The 6,686-nt window shown below is 43.4% G+C and overlaps 1 non-coding gene across 1 annotated transcript; it reads left to right on the top strand.

The window, feature by feature from the left end:
- The first annotated feature begins 4 nt into the window (after window positions 1-4).
- TRNAD-GUC lies at window positions 5-76 on the top strand. Its single transcript has one exon. It is a non-coding gene; the product is annotated as a tRNA-Asp (tRNA).
- The last annotated feature ends 6,610 nt before the right edge of the window (window positions 77-6,686 follow it).

Genomic DNA, 6,686 nt, shown 5'->3' with positions numbered 1-6,686 from the left:
CAGTTCCTCGTTAGTATAGTGGTGAGTATCCCCGCCTGTCACGCGGGAGACCGGGGTTCGATTCCCCGACGGGGAGGTACAAGTCTATTTTTCTCACTGCATGTACCCCCCAGGCAGAAACAGATTTTTGGGAAATCAGAGATGTTCTCGCGCTGGTATTGGAAGAGCACCGCATCTCTAAAACAGAAAGAACAGAGCAAAAGTCGTGGGGGCGTGGCTGCCCACTTCCCCTGCACCAGGCTGGGGTGGCTGCAGGGTCTCAGAGCCTTTCAAAAACATTCACCCTTTTTTTTAAACCAAAATGGAAAAAACCGAAACCCAGCCTCACCTGACATAGAAACAACGGGAAGAGGGACAGGTCAAATGGGCACAGCAGAAGAGAGAATGTGGAAGGCCAGAGGCGTTATGACTGCAGCCCATCATTTTAACTCTTGAAACGAGAACTTTGGTGACCAGAAAGCCCCGAGGCTGCACTGGACCCTGACCCAAGCCTGTACATCCAGCCAGCAGGCCAGTGTCATCTGCTGCACTAGCCAAGAGTACATTGCAGAACAGTTGTGAGGCTCCAGCATCCCTGCTTGCCTTTACTTAATATCACTGAAAATGCTTTCTTAGGCACCCTGTTTTTCATAATCTTTCTGCCAAAAGGTACTATTTATTTATTTATTTATTCGCAGTTCAGCACAAGAATACTAAAAGAGACCTCCCTGTCTGTGGGAGGTCAGCAGATACCAAGCAGTAAAAGTGATCACCCAAAATTTCTCTTTTTCCAAGTCAGGAAAGAGCACTGTGGCTGACCGCACATAAAAGAGGAGAGGAATTAGGACCTGAGAGAGGAGGCCAGGACACCCAGCTGCAAGGAGTGCAGCCTGGTGTTCAGAGCAGGAGGCTGGTGGGCCCTGCTCTGACCCTGGGTTTGTGCACTCAGACAGTTTTAATAATACGAATTTGATGCCCTGAGTCAGACACTGAAAGCAAATTGTTCTGTACCATGGGTGACCTTGCATCAGCCACACAAACAGAGCAGCAAGCGCTCAAGTGAGGACATACACAAGAAAAATTTTCTCTGTGTAATAAGAGCCAAGAGCCAATTTGACAGCAAAGTCTGGCAACAAAGGGCAATTACTCTTGACAAAAACATTGCTGCAAACCATGGGCATGTAATGGCGAATGCAGAAGCTGACCTTTGCCATCCTTAGAAGTCGGTTCCTGAAACAGCGCGTCTTCAGCCTGTGCACGCACAGCCATGGGAGTAGTGCACCAGGAGCTGTGGGTAGCTGCAGGCATGGGAGGGATGTAAGGCTTGAGGTATAGTGCAAGACCAAAGGTGCTTTCTGTGGGCTCACCAGCTGATGGTAAAGTCCATGGGCCTCCTGAGAGCATCCCACTGCTCTAGCTGTACCTGGATGTAAATCTGAGATGGGAGTGTAAGAAGCATATGAAAAAGAGGAGATGTGACATGGAGCATCATCTGCAGTGACATCCAAGAACTTTGCATAAACTGGCAAGACTAGAGCTACATGCAGACAAGCCCAGATAAACTAAGTCAGGAGGGGAAAGGTGTTTCAGTGGGTCTACTGCTGTGTGTATTACAGAAAGAAGACAAAATAACCACCAGATATTTCCTTTCGTGATTTCTGAATTTTCTGCCATGCCCACTTCCCTTTCTCAAAATCCACATATACATGTCATCAGAAAACCAAGGAAACTTATTTTGTTTAGTAGGCAGTTTATTTCAAAGCAGAGGTCAGATCATAAAATAAGATGGAAGAACCATTTAGTAGTTCATACATGTTGGCATCCAGTCAAGCAATTTCAGCTGTCATAAAACAATTAGGGATTAGAAAAGCAATTAATTCAAAACAGAAATATGCTGACAGTGTTTTGTAGTCATAAAAAAAGAGTCTTGCAAGCAATTCCACACCTGCTTAGTTGTGGTTCTTGTTTTCAGATTTAGCTTTCATAGTGCACAGGCAACTACCCAAGAGGCAAAGTTTTGCTATAGACATACAGTTTCTAAAGTCCTAGGAAGTCATTCTCATTTGTGCCTGGGCAAAGGTGAAAGGATGAGGAACAAGGAGCTCAGGGCATTGAGCAGGGTTTTACAAGGTCAGCCTTTCTCCACCTACACAGTACTTTGTTCTCACCTAAGTCTCATCCAGGTCAGCTCAACCCAACCTCTTTCCCCTCTCCCACAGTACCAAATCCTTCCCACACACCCCTACGGTGCTGTCACACCACACCCGGCAGTGTGGAGCCAGCACAGCTGGAATACCAGCAAGCCCAGACACAGCTGCCTGCACGACTTCAGACTTCCCTGAGAATTCTGGTGTGGTCCAGGATGGATTCCCCATGGATAAAGTCCACAGGAAGCACAAGGTGAGGGATCACTGTCAGCAGGCTTCCTGCAGTCTTTGCAGAAAGGAAGTTTGAATGAGGGCTAGCACTAATCAAATCTGGAGGAGCAAACACTTCTGTATTGATAGCAGAAATCTTACCCTGATTTCTTCTTCAAATGCCTATAGAATTATTTGCACACAGCTTTAATCTGCATCTCTTTCGATGATTCTAGTCCTTCCACTTGGCTTGCCATCATGTGTGATTTGTTAACTTATCAAAATCTCAGGAACAGCCAGTATCATGGCCGGGAGAGAAAGCTGTGGCCAAACCAGCAAGATAAGATTAGGTTGGAAAGTAAATTGCCAGTTGCAACCTTGCTGAATGCATAGGGTGATATCAAAGCAATGCAGAGGGGAGGTGTGGGCTGGAGGGTCGGCCTGAGCATGTTAATGGCATTTTGCTAAAGCATCTGTTTTAAGCATGTTCAAGCCTTGGGGACTGTGTCACTCCATATATTCTGTCCTCTGTGTGTTGTATTCATAAGTGCATTTTATGTGTGACTAACTCTGCCAAACATTTTAATTAACCTTTACAAAGATTTTTGGAAAGCAAAATATTGCTTGCACATGTTACAATCTGCTTTATGTCATTAGTAATGATGAAACACAAACTTAGGAGAACTGAGTAGCTTGGAAGTTTTATATTGGTGGTTGCTCTAAGGGCAAGGAAAAGAAGAGAGGCCTCCCTTCTCAAACTTAAAACTACAGCAACAAATTCGTGTTTTAAGGCTAGTTAAAAATAAGTTTTCAGCAATTTTTTTAGGCAGTTTCAATGGGGAAACTAAAAAAGAGCCAGATACTGAAAATCTGCTAATTGTGGTCTCACTTGGAAGTAAACTAATCAATAAGTAGGGAGATCAGGAAGAGCAGATTAAAAAATGTCACTATAAATGCTCATCAATGGGTAATAGCGGGAATAGACAATGGCAAATTGTTCACAAGCTTTTTTGCAGGTCAAGACATCCAATGTAAGCATGATGAACTGACAATTTAGGAGGATACAAGCCCTTTGCTCCACCTTGATTATTCTACGGAGACTCCTAGCCATAAACCTTTTGGCTCATAAGAGAAGAGGGGAATGTGTTTGTCCCTCAGAAGGTGCTGAAGCAATTTACACCAATAGCTGCTGTATGCTGCTGATCCCTACACATGGTGAAACAGCTGATCATATAAATACAAAAAGCAACTTAAAAGAATTTAATCTTTATTTGAGAAGTTTTAGCTTGTCATCGTTAGCATCCACTAACTGTTGGACCCAAGGACCCCAATGAGCTCTGCAGTCTTCTCTCTCCACTGGGGAGTCTGGTTGCCAGCAGTCCTGACCAGCTCTGTGATGGTGCCAGCCTTGGGTCAGCTCCTGGGAAAAGAGCTACATGAGGATGACAGCTGGACCATGGCTGTCCCCAGTTGCTGCCACCATCCCTGCCTTGCTTTCCATGCACAGGTGCTGTGGTGCTGTGCCCTTGTTGGTGGCAGCATGGCTCCACTGCCCCTGAGGAGCCCCAGTGCTGCAGCTCCCTGGCACGCCAACAGTGGCAGAGCGGGATATGGGTCTGGAAACACGGCGTGCCATCGAGGAGCTGGCAAATGAGTCCTTTCTTTGAAAATTTCCTATGTCTTTACATAGGTCTGAGTCTTCAGGTGCTGCACATTACTGCAGCTCCACTTGGGTCAGTGGAACAATACTAATATAAACCAGATGGGATGTGACCTACCCGCCAATTAGAAAATACTCAGGCCACCATCAGGCATTTGATCCCAATCCATGCTGTGGTTTTATGACTCCTCCAGACTAGCCTGGCATCTGTCCACATTAGCTTCAAATAAGGGTAAATTAGATGTCTACTTTTTCTCCAGTAGCTCTTAACATCTTAATACTTCAGCATAATGATTTACAAGGAACTGCTCAGTTTTGTACATGAATGACCATTATTGGATCCAGTTTCCTGGGACATACAGGGTGGAAAATATTTTAAAGCAATATATTATTGGTAGTTTATCCTGCATTTATTTTTTAGCAGCTTGAGAATGTCTCTTTCTTTTCCTGAGCAAGACAGCTCCTCAGTCCCATCTTCCCTGTAAGACCCAACAACCACTCCATACAATTGTATTTCTATCTGTCAGATGGTCTGTTAAATATAATTTGCATCATCCTTCTTTTCATCTGGAGGGAGCTTGCTTTGTATTTTTTTTCAGTTTCCCCTTTCTTCTGATTGTTAAAACACTTTTGCGCAGGCAGTCTTCCTTTTTTTTAACTTCCATGTTGCTAGACATGCACACAGCTTGCACCACCAGAACAATTAGCCTCAGCTTTTAGGTTATGTTTTTTAGACTGTGTTTAAGGTACTATAGAGACCTGGTCTTCTGGATCACTCATATTATTTCAAAAGTAAAGTAGACAAAAATCATGATACACATATGAAAATGTTAACTTGCAACTTAAGTAACTAACTTTAAAATTGCCACTTGAATGGGCCATATTTGCAATTCTACACAGATAAGACACAAGTCCTTTTTGTCATTTCTAGGTGTGCAGTGTGTTTTCTTCTCCAGAGGATGTTATTTAACTGTACTCAGTGATCTGGCAACATCAGGGTGTCATCATGACGGGCTCAGGTAAAGATAATTCCTGCCTCAAAACCAAAAACCTAGATGATGCACAGTTAAATCCTCTGTTAATCTGATGCTAAATATCTATTACACCCCTTACCCTAGTCAGCATTTTGCTTTTTCTCAGATTTTTTTCTTTGTAAATGTTTTGAAATCCCCTGGATGACAACACTTCCTCTTTTTGGTCCTGTTACTCACATTTAGCAGCAGTGTGTTACAGCATACTCCTCTATCTGAGAACCCTAGTGCACACAAAACTTACTATATAGACAGAATTGTTGTATATGAAGAAATCACCTATGTTTTCTATGTACGTATGGCTATTATTAGCTTCATAATCTTCTCAGTCATCGATTTTAAAAACATCTGCTTCTGGGTGGTTGGGTCCTTTTTCCATGAGGTACCAAACAAACAAGTTCATACTAACCTTTAAGAATCTAAGAATTAACATTGAAACAAAAGAGATAGTATATATGTTTCACAGAAAGCATGTTTATAAGCACTGCACTTGAATAGGGTGCAGATGCTCATCTTCTTGCAGAATAAAGAATAAACTCCATGATTACAAAAGGAATGTTTGTTTCCGTTGTTTAATATCTAAAGGTTTTCAAGATGAGATTTCATGTTTGTTTCCATAGGATTCAGCTTTGAGAGATTTTTCACTGGAGGTCAATACAAATTTGCCCCTGGATAAACTCAGGGTATTGTTTTAGGGCTAGGAGTGTTGAGACATACCAGTTGTTGATAATTTTCTAAGTAATTTTACTAGTGGCTCGTTGTTAAGTGCTGTGTTTTGTCTTTAGTATGAGAAGCATATTGATAACACTCTGATGTTTTGGTTATTGCTAAGTAACGCTTATCCTAAGTGTAGGGCTCTTTTGGTTTCCCATGCTCTACTAGTGAGCAGGTGCACCAGAAGTGCAAACCAGCAGACAAGGAGGCTACAGCTGTCAGCAGAACCTGCAACTTGACAGGATAAGAGTGGTGAATGGCCTGCCTGCATGGACACAGAGAAAGAATCCAATAAGGTGTTAGAAGACCCTAGGCCAAAAATCGCCATTAGACCAAGAAGGGCGTGTGACAAGCTTGTGAGGAGTGGGTGTGTAAGTGATATGGATATAATTGCCCAGGGATTTATTTGTTCAGGGTCCCTCTCTGAAGTCATCCAGCTCAAACCTGGTGCTGTACCACTCTATTAAGTCATTTATTTTATAAATCTGATGGTTGAAACTCTTCTATGAGAAACCTGTGGTTGAGCCTGAAGGAGGAGGAAGTGCACAGGAGAGTGAGTGTGTGTGTGAGCGAGGAGTCAAGAGGGGCATTCATCAGCTCACTGTGAAGGGGCTCTGGTCCCAGCAGTGGAAGTCTTGGGTGGTTGTGCAACTCCTTGAATGGTGCAAGAATTGCTGGGGCAGCAACTCCTCATTTAACAGGGGTGCTATTAAATTGCACCTAGATCTGGTGGTGACTTTCACCAACAGATGCAGAGAAAGACATCCATCACCTTCTGCTTCCACACCAGGCCATGGCTTCTGGTCACTTTAACACGCAGTAATTGGGCTGCTTTTAAGCTTTGTCAGGCATACATCTGTAGATCAGTTGGTTGGACTTCTCTTAGCTAGCTTTGGGTTTTTTTGCACATAGATTGGCTTCTTGGAGGGAGATGGTGCAGTGCTT

The sequence above is a fragment of the Manacus vitellinus genome, unplaced genomic scaffold, assembly GCF_001715985.3.
Source record: "Manacus vitellinus isolate BGI_N305 unplaced genomic scaffold, ASM171598v3 scaffold_5_pilon, whole genome shotgun sequence".
NCBI lineage: Eukaryota > Metazoa > Chordata > Aves > Passeriformes > Pipridae > Manacus > Manacus vitellinus.
This window is presented reverse-complemented; position numbering and strand designations above follow the sequence as displayed.